Below are 12984 nucleotides of genomic sequence, written 5' to 3' on the forward strand. Positions count from 1 at the left end.
CTCTGTGGCAGGGAGTTGTAGTCTGTTCTCTGTGGCAGCGAGTTGTAGCCTGTTCTCTGTGGCAGGGAGTTGTAGTCTGTTCTCTGTGGCAGGGAGTTGTAGTCTGTTCTCTGTGGCAGGGAGTTGTAGCCTGTTCTCTGTGGCAGGGAGTTGTAGTCTGTTCTCTGTGGCAGGGAGTTGTAGTCTGTTCTCTGTGGCAGGGAGTTGTAGTCTGTTCTCTGTGGCAGGGAGTTGTAGTCTGTTCTCTGTGGCAGGGAGTTGTAGTCTGTTCTCTGTGGCAGGGAGTTGTAGCCTGTTCTCTGTGGCAGGGAGTTGTAGTCTGTTCTCTGTGGCAGGGAGTTGTAGCCTGTTCTCTGTGGCAGGGAGTTGTAGCCTGTTCTCTGTGGCAGGGAGTTGTAGCCTGTTCTCTGTGGCAGGGAGTTGTAGCCTGTTCTCTGTGGCAGGGAGTTGTAGCCTGTTCTCTGTGGCAGGGAGTTGTAGCCTGTTCTCTGTGGCAGGGAGTTGTAGCCTGTTCTCTGTGGCAGGGAGTTGTAGCCTGTTCTCTGTGGCAGGGAGTTGTAGCCTGTTCTCTGTGGCAGGGAGTTGTAGTCTGTTCTCTGTGGCAGGGAGTTGTAGTCTGTTCTCTGTGGCAGGGAGTTGTAGCCTGTTCTCTGTGGCAGGGAGTTGTAGCCTGTTCTCTGTGGCAGGGAGTTGTAGTCTGTTCTCTGTGGCAGGGAGTTGTAGTCTGTTCTCTGTGGCAGGGAGTTGTAGCCTGTTCTCTGTGGCAGGGAGTTGTAGTCTGTTCTCTGTGGCAGGGAGTTGTAGTCTGTTCTCTGCGGCAGGGAGTTGTCATGGACTCTGAAATGAATAGATGTTATTTGTCTGCGAACCCCCATCTGAAAATGTTTTGTGCCAGTGACACCAAGATTTGTTTGTTAAAATATTTCAAAGATATAGGCTATATTTTTGAAGTGTGGGTCCCACTTTGAGAACATCTGATCTGTGATAATATCACGTATATGATTTGGACAAACTTTCAGCAGTTTTCGGTCCGGCAGTTTACAAGATTAACTGGCGGGCGGCGGATAGGCAGGCAGGCAGGCACATACGCACACACACACACACACACACACACACACACACACACACACACACACACACACACACACACACACACACACACACACACACACACACACACACACACACACACACACACACACACACACACACACACACACACACACACACACACACACACACACACACACACACACACACACACACACACACACACACACACACACGGCTAGACAGTTTCTGAGCCACGGCCTAACAAATAAATATACAGTTCTGCCCGCAACAGCCACCTATACTCAACTTAAACAAGCTCCCAGTAAGCTGACATTGTGTCTGGTTGCCTCGTGGTTTCGTCCGCAGTGGAAAGCTCAGGGTTAGGACTATATAAAGACCTGATCCGGAGGACTTGAAGTCGCTGTATACAGCTCAGGAAACAGATAAATATGTTTGACACGGCCTGTTAAAATGATATAGGCACAGAAATTCCTTTTGCACTTCGTCGGATGAAGAGATACTATGGAGTAGTAGGATCCATCTGGAAAGTCAACCACTTTGACTTTATGTTCTCAAGGTATGTTGTAGAAGTGCGTACCTGGCGAGCATAAATCTCTGCTAGCGCTTTATTACAATGGCTTTTTCTACAGAGTTACACACTGCACGCTATAGCCTCTTTACAACACTGGTTCACAAACCTTTTCATGTCAAGGACCCCCAAATTGACACTAATCGGCCCCCCATTTGAAGAGATATGCCAGGGACCCCCATAAGAGATACGATTTTTACGGCTCTATAGCAGTGATTCTCAATGTTTCATTTCAAGGACCCCCAGGTTGACATGCATTAGTCTACGGACCCCCCTTTTAATGGCATTTTTTATCTCTGAAACCCATATTGTAAAATCAACTTAATCAATGTAATGTAACTCTGATAGTGTGCAACACAATTCATTTGTAGTTTGTTTCTTTAAAAGGTACAGATCAGCCAGAGGGGAGTGGAGCGTTAAGGTTAATGATCAGCAGGTAGAAATGATTTACTATATCTTTACGAGGGCATTATTAAGAGTTTTAACCTGTGTGTGTGTGTGTGTGTGTGTGTGTGTGTGTGTGTGTGTGTAACACGGCCTATTCATACTACAGTTTTAGGTGATAAGGTCACCACCGAAAACTAACACATGACGTCACGCCGCTGTAATAAGACACTCACGGCTCACCCAGACACATCTCTCTGTTTTTACTAACCACCTTTTCGGTGGTCACCTTGTCACCTATGAATGACCCTAAGGATGCCTTTTGATATCATATGTCCATATTTTACTCTTATTTCATTACTTTATTATTTTTTGTATTGATCTCTCTCTACAGTATCTTCCCCTTACCCCTCCCCCCTTCTTCTTACCTTTTTATTTAGGAAAAAGAATATTGTATCACTCACTGTTTTACCCCTGTAAACTTGTAAACCTGTGACGTGACAATAAAGTTGTGATTTGTTATTGCACAAAAGTTCTTTGTTTTTCTCATCGTTGCAATTCCAACATGAATTCTCAATGTTGTTGCAACATAATCAAAGTACAAAGTGTTCTTGGCGCGCACGTTTATGTCCCTGTAGTTGGCGGGCGAGTGAGGTATATAAGGTCATAAAGTCTGAGATGGTGGGTTTGCTCACAATAGACTAGAGTACAATAGATGCAACATAAATGATAATGATTGATGAAGAAACATAAATGAGAGAGTGAGAGTGAAGTTAAATTATAGAAATATCTAACTTGGTGCTTGCAGTATGTCATTGTACAGTGTGCACTATGTAGGCCTGCAGGTTTCCTCTGGAGCAGTGGTGCTCAAAGTGGGCTCCGGGGAGGCCAGGTGCCAGGGGGGGTTCAGGGGGTCCAGGGACCCCCTAGGCCAGGTGCCAGGGGGGTCCAGGGACCCCCTAGGCCAGGTGCCAGGGGGGTTCAGGGACCCCCTAGGCCAGGTGCCAGGGGGGTTCAGGGACCCCCTAGGCCAGGTGCCAGGGGGGTTCAGGGACCCCCTAGGCCAGGTGCCAGATCTACTAGCTCACAATGTGTCACGTTGCGCGCTTATAGTTGTGGGTTTTCCTTGAAAAAAGGAATGTGTGTATGTATGTATGTATATAATTTCTGGAAATAATTGAATTCTTTTGGACATTTTTGGAAAATCATTTAAAATATTAATAATGAAAACAAAATGTATAGGAAACCAAAAAATGAAGGGACATTAATAGAAATGCACCCGTGACCCAAACATGGAAGCAGTGTTCTATAGGGCAGTGTCCCCAGCTAAATGATAGTTTGGAACCAAAGATGGACCTTTATGGGTCTGTAACTCTGAGAGTTATACAGACCCATAAGGACCCATAAAGATAGAATTTGTTAAAAATGCATGCATAAATTGTCTGTGTATAGTTTTGCATTTGTTTTGTAAACATTCCCATCCCCGTGGTCAGGTCAGCTATATCGTCTGATGGTGGCGGCTTTGGCCCTGACACTGCACTGCGTTGGGTTGGGTTTCGTTGCCGCCAGGGGCCTTTTTGAACAGCGGGCACTTTGGTGGAGGATGGGGGGGGGGGGGGGGGGTGAGGTGGGAGATCCCGAGCATGGTGTGTGTGAGAGAGAGAGAGGGAGAGAGGGAGGAAGGGAATGGGAGAGAGAGAGAGAGGTATACTCAATGAACGACGCACATTGTTGTGGGGGGGTAAACTGAGGAGCAGTCTGGCAAAGCAGGCGGAATTTCCTACCGTGATGTTATCTCACACAAGACATTTAGCTGCAGCCAAATGAAGGAGGAGAGAGAGAGGGAGGGAGGGAGGGAGGGAGGGAGAGAGAGAGATAGAGGGAAGGAAGGAAGGAGAAAGAGGAGTGGAGAGGGACACATGGAGAAGAGGAGAATGAGAGATAGATAGAAGAGAGACAAACGAGAGAGAGAGAGAGAGAGAGAGAGAGAGAGAGAGAGAGAGAGAGAGAGAGAGAGAGAGGAGAGAGAGAGGGAAGGAGAGAGAGAGAGAGAGAGAGGAAAGGAAGTAAGGAAGGAGAAAGAGGAGTGTGGAGAGGGACACATGGAGGAGAGGAGAATGAGAGATATAGATATAAGAGAGACAAACGATAAAGAAAGGGAGAGAGAGAGAGAGAGAGAGAGAGAGAGAGAGAGAGAGAGAGAGAGAGAGAGAGAGAGAGGGGAAGTCGGATGGAGTTAAAGGGAGAGAAAGACAGGCAGTGGGGAGGAGAATGGAGGGAGGGGCGTATGGGAGGAGAGACAAGGAGAGAGAGAAGGAACGAGGGAGAAGAGCAGGATGCAGAAAAGGGGTTAAACAGAGAGGGAGAGTGGAAGGGGGCAGAGGGAAATGAATCAGTGAGAGTGAGAGAATAAAGAGAGATGTGGGGGAGAGCGCAGAAGGTGTGTTATTGGTCGCATTTACTATGAAAACCTGCATTCCCGTGTGTCACGTCACACCTCCATAATATGGTCACGCCTCGTGACATCATGCCTACATAAGGTCACGCCTCAGGACATCATGCCTCCATCTCCATATATGGAGTTCTCAACAGGCCCGAAACTTAAGGCCCGACCGTACCTGGGGCCCTCATCAAACCCTGTACACTCAAGAGTCAAGACACTGCCCCTGCTGCCACCCTTAGATTTCCATATATATGGAGCTGACCTGTTCTGACATTCCATATTATGTTGATCTGACCTCATCAAACCCTGTACACTCAAGACAAGCTCCATATATGGCCAGTACAGAATTCATTCCATATGTTGATCTGACCCCCCCCCCCCCCCCCCCCATGCCAAAGCGCCAGCCCAGCAGTATGCCGTCACCCGTCAGGCGTATGCGTGCACGCTTCTCCCCCTCAGGGCGTCTCACTGGTATAAACATGCTGCGTATGTGTCTGTCCCTTCAAAAGTCAAACTAAATCAGAATTTGCTGTCAAAATCAACACTGCTGTGGATATTATTACAAAAAGCCTGCATACAATTTTGGATGCGTATACAATCCCCGTGTATAGACTGGGGACAAAAGATTATTAACCCATTCTGACCGGGCACCCATTTTGGTGTCAGCATCATGTTATGCTTTAGCTATTTAAAAATAGCAGATCTACAAGCTCATATCGCGCCACCGAGTGGCGCGATACGAGCTTGTAGGTCTGCTATTTTTGAAAAAAATCGAAGTTAAACAGCAGAATCTGTCTTGAGAGATTAGGACCAGTGTAACTATATTTTATATAGTCCATCATTGTCCATCATTGTAACCGTTCCGCGGGTTCCCTTTTGGCTGAGGGCATAAGTGTGAAGCCCATGGGCTGTTGGGTTGTATGAGTGGGGTTGTAAACCCACGCTGAGGAGGCACTGCTGGATGTCGCAACACACGCGTGTAAACCGCCGTAAAGTGAGATTAACTTGAGTCCTGTTTTGACTGCTCATCACTGCTAATGTGAAAGCCAGGGTTCATGCGGTTAACACATGGGAACAGATTCATACGAGGTTTCCACTGGACACACACTGGTCTGATGAACCCATTCTGAACTGAGATCAGATTCTAGAAATGTCAGTCGCTCTTCGATTTTTCAAAAATAGCAGACCTACAAGCTCGTATCGCGCCACTCGGTGGCGCGATATGAGCTTGTAGATCTGCTATTTTTAAATAGCTAAAGCATAACATGATGCCGACACCAAAATGGGTGCCCGGTCAGAATGAAAGATATAATAATGTGATCTCTTCGGGGCATTGACACATTTTAGACTGGACTTCCATGAGCAGGACTTGGGAGAGAAAAAACGTGGACAAACTTTGCACACTCCCACTTTGCATAGATACAATTAAGATATAAAATGTTACAAACTCCCCCATAAAAATTCCTACACAGCTCTAGGATGATGTCTTATCTCCAATGTGAGTGGCTGGATTCTCCAGAGAGCGTGTCATGTGATAAATCACACCACGGCCTGCTTATTGCTGACACACTGGCTGGCTAATGTAGGAAGAACTGAACACACTTTGTAAATGTTTGATAAGCATTTTCTTTTATAATGTACATAAAGGTGTCGCTCTCACTGGGGAGAGTGATGGATGATCGTGCCAAGGTTGGTTACATGACTCAAAATTGTTGTCAGTTTTTTCTTTTTTTTGTCACGAGTGTGAGCCTTTGCTGCAGCACTATCCTCACTGTCGGGTAGAAAACTGTTACTTTTCAAGAAATGTATTATTATTATTATTATTATTATTAATTAAATATAGTTATTATTTAGTCTCTTGTTCTTGTTATAACACTTGTTATTGGTTTAGTATTTATAAAACCCTTGATCACACGACTTTTACATGTCGGTGTGTTTAACCCGTAGGCCTATATAACCCAACCGTCAGGAAATGAGGTAATTAAATAAACCATTGCCATTTTATGGCTGTCCATGTCAGCACCAGGCGTGATTACGTTGCCTAAAGTGTGTAAAGCCATCAATGAGCCATTTGAAAGTGACAAAGGACAGACTGTCACTGGACTCCAGCAGAGTAGGATGGGATGTTTCAGAGGTAAGACGTCAGAGATGTCAGAGAGCCTCATGAACAGAACATGCCCTCTCAATGATAAACACGAGTTAAGAGCTTATGCATGGCCATAGTAAAATATTTATATTTTTGGCAACTGTTCCCCCCAGAATAGAGATGGGGTTCAAGTGGCGTAAGAGCTTTAGTTAGAGGCAGAAAGGTTGAGGCGCCGTCTTACAGACCTACCCTGCAAAAATGGTTCCCCTTTGACACGTCATTAGTATGAAGTCTTAATTAATTACCGGTATGTTATTTTCTTCTGTTCTGTTCTTAAATACCGTACTGAGAAGCTGCTACAGCTACACCAACTACTGTAATTACAGTTATACTCACTCTGTTACTGTTACTCACTTATCAAGTTGTATCCAGAAACGTCTCCTCCTATCAACTGACATCATCTTGAAGGTGTTCACATTTTGTTTAATTGAAAGTTCTTTTTAGTTTTTTTAAACATCAAACTTCACAGGAAACAAAGCAACATCAACTCGGTAGTTTGAATAGACAATGGTCTGTTCAGTCTTTCTAAAAGAAACATCACTTAATTTGGACAGATGAATTTGTGTTTGCTTATAATGTCAAGACACAGGCTCATGTGGCTCAATGCACAGGTTACGGCACTGGAGCGGAGCTACGGTAAAGTAACGTAGCATATGGGTAAACAACATTGAAGGTGTTTGTTCTTTTGCAGCGTGTGGCTGAATGGAAGAGACTGGGTCTGGTCTACTTAGCACTGCGACACACGATAGGTCCAAATCCAAAGTGGAATGGCTGCAGGCTTCAACCTGCGCTAAAGAGGGTCACAGCCAGACAAAGGGGGTTCAGTCACTAGCTGAGAGGCTGCACGCACTAAAAAGAGCACAGGCCAAGGTGCTGCTGCTGTGTGTGAGTGGCTGTCCACATAATGCGTGCGTGCGTGCGTGAGTGTGTGTAAGTGAGAGAGAGTGAGAGTGAGAGTGAGAGAGAGAGAATGAAGTGAACATTCGTCAACACTGTTGTTTGGTTATTCAGCTGCAATCATTAGCTGAAGCTGAAGGCAAGAAATGTGGCTGAGATTTGGACTGATAAAATTCCATCCCAAGGATGCTCCTATTCACGTTTCCAATGTACTGTAATTCTGCAAACTGCTAATAAATATTTCAATCAATCAATCCAAATTGCCTCTCAATGTTAGACCATGTTTTCAATTGACATGAATAATAGACTGGAACAACTTGAAGAGTAGAGTTGTATTTTGCCAGTACAGGAGCTGTACAGGAACTTGGAGAAGGAAACTCACTTAACCTCTTATTTAAACCCCAGGGGGGTCCAGGAGGGAAAATCAAAAATATCGGAGTTGGAACCCGAGACCTTGACCAGCCCCATTTAACCGCTGAGAGCTGTTCATGAGGTGGACAGCCGCTGCCCCTGCCGGCGGGGGATTGGGGCTTAAGAGGTTTTTAAACTGTTCTGATAAGCTTACTGTTGTGAGCTTGTCGATCAGCTCTTTTCAGCGAAAGCTTTCCCCACACTAATCAGAAAATACACTATACTAGTATGCAGCCCTGAGGGTCTCCGTCAACCAGGATGGCAGATTAATCTCATTACAGATCAACGCTGAGTGCATCTCAAACCATGCCTGTGACATGTAACGTTAGATGTGCATTTTCTCATCTGCAACAATACATTTATTAACCACTTCCCTGCTATTGTGGGCAGGTCTTTATGTGTGAACATTTTCAATTTTTCATCCCCCGAAATAGCGAAACCAGTGGACCTACGTGACTCATGTAATTGTAAATGTCCCAAACAGGTTGTGGATGTACTGACTAGTGAACATGAACTTGAGTGGGGTTCCAGCACCACACAATCTACAACAACAAACTTCAACAATCTGTTGTTGTTGCTAGGAAGCCCATGTCGACATCTTGCAGCTATTTGCACCAATGGCTTGAGAAGAACGTTTGAGAACCACTGCTTCAGTCACAACACAAAGCTGTGCATTCTGCTCAGAAAATATTCAAAATGTTTCAAATATTTTGGATGTACAAGCTTGTGACTCATTGAGCTAAACTAAATGATCGGGTGGAAAGCTCATAATGTCCAAAACCGTTACTTTTCAGTATCCAAATTCTAAGATAATACTAAGATATTAAAAGTAACAGATATACAAGCTCAAAACACGTCTTGTTTCGCAACGCGTTTCAAGCTTGAGGACCTACTTTGATCTCCTTTTCTGTTGTTAAGATATTTTTGGTTTAGCTTATTTTGTCTTCTGATATTATCCAGTAGATTGAGAGGAAATGGGGAGAGAGAGACGGAGAGTGACACGCAGCAAAGGTCATCGGGTTCGGGATTCGAACCCGACACGGTGTCAATCTGCATTGCATGAATTGATTCAACAGAAAAGACAACATTCTCTAATTTGGCATGAATTGGCGCCAAGATTCTTCTGTTCGGAGGTTCAAGGGCTGCTCCCGTCTGTGATCCGTACGACACATGCTGCTTTTGGCTTTCGCAAAATAAAGGTTTCCTTTTTCCATGATAGCAACCCGAAAAATCCCAGAAGACGTCAATGTTTAGAAACAATAATAAATAATAAAAATATGTTTCCATACAGACAAGTCCTGTCTTTTTATGGCAAACCTTTTCACTCCAAATCCAAAGCCAGCTCCTTAGTCAAACCCTCCCCACCCCTTCTCCAAATGTGGCTTCCCACACAGCAAAAGGACCTTTAAGCAAGAGCACGAGGAACATGCCACTGTCGTGAGCCAAACTTTGAGGGGGCCGAATCACTAAATGTCCCTTCTGACACTTTAGCTTTTCACTTGTTCCCCCCTCTGGCGAACATCATTCAACATCAGGCTCTTTCCCACGGTAAAGGAGAGACTAAATAAAAGAGTGAGTCCTGTCAAGTTCTTCCACTTCATTTTGTGTTCTTGTGTTATTTTTTTTCTCTCCCGTTTGCTCTCTCTCTCTCTCTCTCTCTCTCTCTCCTCTCCAACATGTCATTCTTTTGGCTTCTATACCTTTTATTTGTGGACCTTTTGAACTGGCCTCGCCCTCTCCTCCTTCTCCGCTCTCAGGGGCCTAATTATGAGGCCGTATTAAATACAAACATTTATATTACTGAGGCACAGACCCGCTCAACTGGACAATAAAGGTTGCGATCCCCCCCCCCCCCCCCCCCCTCTCTCTCTCCCTGTGTCTCTCTCTGTCAATGGCCTAGTGCTTCTCGGACTCACAGGGGGTGAGTAATTGTTTCTCATTAGTTCTTACAGTAGTGAAAAAGGGGGAGCAGAGCACGGTGGAGGAGGAGTCGGCGATGTGTGTGTGTGTGTGTGTGTGTGTGTGTGTGTGTGTGTGTGTGTGTGTGTGTATGTGTGTGCCGGGGGGGGAGATGTAGACACACAAGGCCTCACAATTAGAAAACCCAGGGCCACTGAATGGGAGTGCTAATCAGGCAACAATAGCCAGGGGCTCCCGACCCACCAGGCGAAAGAAGGAAGTGTTACCATTGTCCAAATACGGGCACAAGCACGCACGCACGGAGGCATACACTTTTCCTAAAGTATGGATGTTAAAGTACAGCTAAGAGGGAGCTCATTAGTTTGAATAACCCATTCTGACCTGAGATCAGATTCTAAAAATGTCTATTACATCCTGACAGTTTCATTATTAACCCATTCTGACCTGAGATCAGATTCTAAAAGTGTCTTCGATTTTTCAAAAATAGCAGACCTACAAGCTCGTATCGCGCCACTCGGTGGCGCGATATGAGCTTGTAGATCTGCTATTTTTCAATAGCTAAAGCATAACATGATGCCAACACCAAAATGGGTGCCCGTTCAGAATGGGATAAAAATGACTTTCCTCTGCGTTTGGTGTATATTTGCTCATTTTGTGGCCTCTGACTGTACGGCACGTACTGTACACAGAACTGCTCTGTCTCGGTCTCTCTCTCTCCAAAGCATCCATATCCATACCAGCATTCAGATACATAAATAACCCATGGAAATTCAACAAATTTGAGCTTCTGTGAGCTTAGGAAAAATATATATATATACAAATGATATTCCAACCACTACCCGTTTTCAAAACCAGACAAATGTGACGGAAAGTGAAAACTTTTTGCAAAGCCTCTGTTTTTTTATTATTCTTTTCTTCTTTTGTCTTTTTTTATATTATCATAATATGAGCAGAAAGTGGCTCTCTGTTTCCTGTCGTTTATCTACGTTAGCGTTCCCAGGAGAAGCGGTGTCTCCCCCCTCCTTATCTTTGTCTCACCGAGTGCCACAGTGGATTATGTAGTGGATTATGCAAATTCACGGCAATATATTCATAATAACAAAAAGGTTGAGGTTGCCGTGTAGCCCGCGTGCCCGGAATTTATGAATACTGGGGGGGGGGGGGGGGGGAGGAGAAAACTGAATTAAGTGAATGTGTTATCACTTAATGAAAATTAACTCGGTTAACAATATTAGCGCCATTTATGTACTTGACTCGTTTGTTAATTCACGGAGTTAAAGGTATATTCAGTGATTTCACTCCTTAGGTTTCGTTTTTGGCTGTGGGACCCAGCCTTTCGTCCAATCAGGATAGAAAGTCAAAAACTAAACCTAAGGTTTTTTGACCCCCAGGGGTTAACTGGGGACAGGGAGGAACTCCTTATATGGCCAGCACACTCTATAGTAGGGAGGATTATCACAACAAAACAAAAAAATAAGAGATATTTGAATTAAGTGAAATCACTGAATATACCTTTAACTGTGTCTGTAAAAAAATGAGTAAATTGGAGTGTTCTAATCTATTGGACTCAAGTCCTGAGGTTGAGCCAGGACATTAGTCAAAGCATCCTGGTACTCCTGGTCAAATGCTTTTAAAATACTTATGTATTCAAAAGTACACATTACAACAATACAGTACAACAATGCATTGTGGTATTGAAATTGTGAAATTATGTAAATATTATATAATTTCAAGGCATTTTCACAACAGGCCGTGATGCGTTGTGAGCTTCTAGGTCTGCTATTTTCACTGTGTACGTTTTCCTTTCCTATACATGAAGTGGAGTCAAAAGTACAATATTCGTACTGGAGTCAAATTCACAAAGTACAAATAGGCTACTCAAGTAAAGTACAGACACTCAAATAATGTACTTATTGTACACTTAAACCCCAGCTCCGGTCAACCATATATGGGGCTTAAGTGGTAGTACTCCAGTAAATGTACTTGATTACTGTCCACCATTGGTGGTGATTTGCTGGAAAGAAAGAAAATACTATCCATGGCTCGCTCAGAAACATGGATGGAAAATCTTCATTTTTTCAAACACCTGGAGGTTGTAGTGACCTTGGGCCTGGTCTCATCTTTTAGCCAGTGGAGGTTGTAGTGACCTTGGCCCTGGGCTCATCTTTCAGCCAGTGGAGGTTGTAGTGACCTTGGGCCTGGTCTCATCTTTCAGCCAGTGGAGGTTGTAATGACCTTGGGCCTGGGCTCATCTTTCAGCCAGTGGAGGTTGTAGTGACCTTGGGCCTGGGCTCATCTTTCAGCCAGTGGAGGTTGTAGTGACCTTGGGCCTGGGCTCATCTTTCAGCCAGTGGAGGTTGTAGTGACCTTGGGCCTGGGCTCATCTTTTAGCCAGTGGAGGTTGTAGTGACCTTGGGCCTGGGCTCATCTTTCAGCCAGTGGAGGTTGTAGTGACCTTGGGCCTGGGCTCATCTTTTAGCCAGTGGAGGTTGTAGTGACCTTGGGCCTGGGCTCATCTTTCAGCCAGTGGAGGTTGTAGTGACCTTGGGCCTGGGCTCATCTTTCAGCCAGTGGAGGTTGTAGTGACCTTGGGCCTGGGCTCATCTTTCAGCCAGTGGAGGTTGTAGTGACCTTGGGCCTGGGCTCATCTTTTAGCCAGGGGCAATTTGGTCTTTCTTGAAATATTCATAGTCAGGTTTGGGGGGGGGAACTTTAAGGGATCTTGTACGGTACGCAACCCATAGTATATTGACAGCTGGGGCTGTAAAACTATAGGTATCCTATAATAGTGCATATATTGCATCAGATCATGTAGTCATTCTCAGAGAGAGTGCAGTGGTTAAAGGATACATAATACTGTGTTTTCTTAGCCCTATTTTCCCAGTTGCCATCATGGCAGTCTGTTATTATTTTAAAAAATGTTTGAGGTACGAACAGCTGCAATACCGCTGGGTGACCTAAGGTGGCACTGTTGAGCAGCCTAAAAGGGCCATTCACACTGAGCACTATAACTGCAGCCAGCCAGCCAGCCAGCCAGCGGTGTTGTAGAACAGCCTGCACCGCTCAGTTCACACGGGTGTGATTTTTCTTATCGCTTGGCCCTGTCTTATCGGTATCGCTGCTTGTTAACATTATGTTAGT

This window comes from Protomyctophum parallelum, assembly GCF_964188405.1.
Source record: "Protomyctophum parallelum genome assembly, chromosome: 14".
In the NCBI taxonomy this organism is placed as follows: domain Eukaryota; kingdom Metazoa; phylum Chordata; class Actinopteri; order Myctophiformes; family Myctophidae; genus Protomyctophum; species Protomyctophum parallelum.